Raw genomic sequence first — 454 nt, forward strand, 5'->3', positions numbered from 1 at the left:
TATTATTTCTTCGATGTTCAATAACAAGAGTTACATTTTCACAATCACTTGTTTGCATTAAATCTCACCACTGATGAGGTGTATCAAAATCTTTACAATATATACCGAAACTAATGGGTGTGGCCTATTTTTCGCAAATGTTGCAGATATCGTTTGATTTCGTGACGTGATCTCGCTGCCGTACATTGGCGCTAGATCAAAATGCTTAATTGCATTTTTTAACATATGTTCGATGACCGCGAGACATTTAGATTGAAAGAATATTATATTACGCGAATCTAATGTATCACAGCAGCCGTACATTGGCGCTTGTGCAAAAATGCTAAAATGCATTTTTAACACGTTCGGCGATCTCATCGATATTTTGATTGTACCTGAAAAATCACGTATTACACAAAAGTATTATGTGACAGCCGTTGTACATCGGCGCTTATGCAAAATGCTTAATTGCATA

The sequence above is a fragment of the Wasmannia auropunctata genome, unplaced genomic scaffold (genome assembly GCF_000956235.1).
Source record: "Wasmannia auropunctata unplaced genomic scaffold, wasmannia.A_1.0 LD336092.1, whole genome shotgun sequence".
NCBI classification, from domain to species: Eukaryota; Metazoa; Arthropoda; class Insecta; order Hymenoptera; family Formicidae; genus Wasmannia; species Wasmannia auropunctata.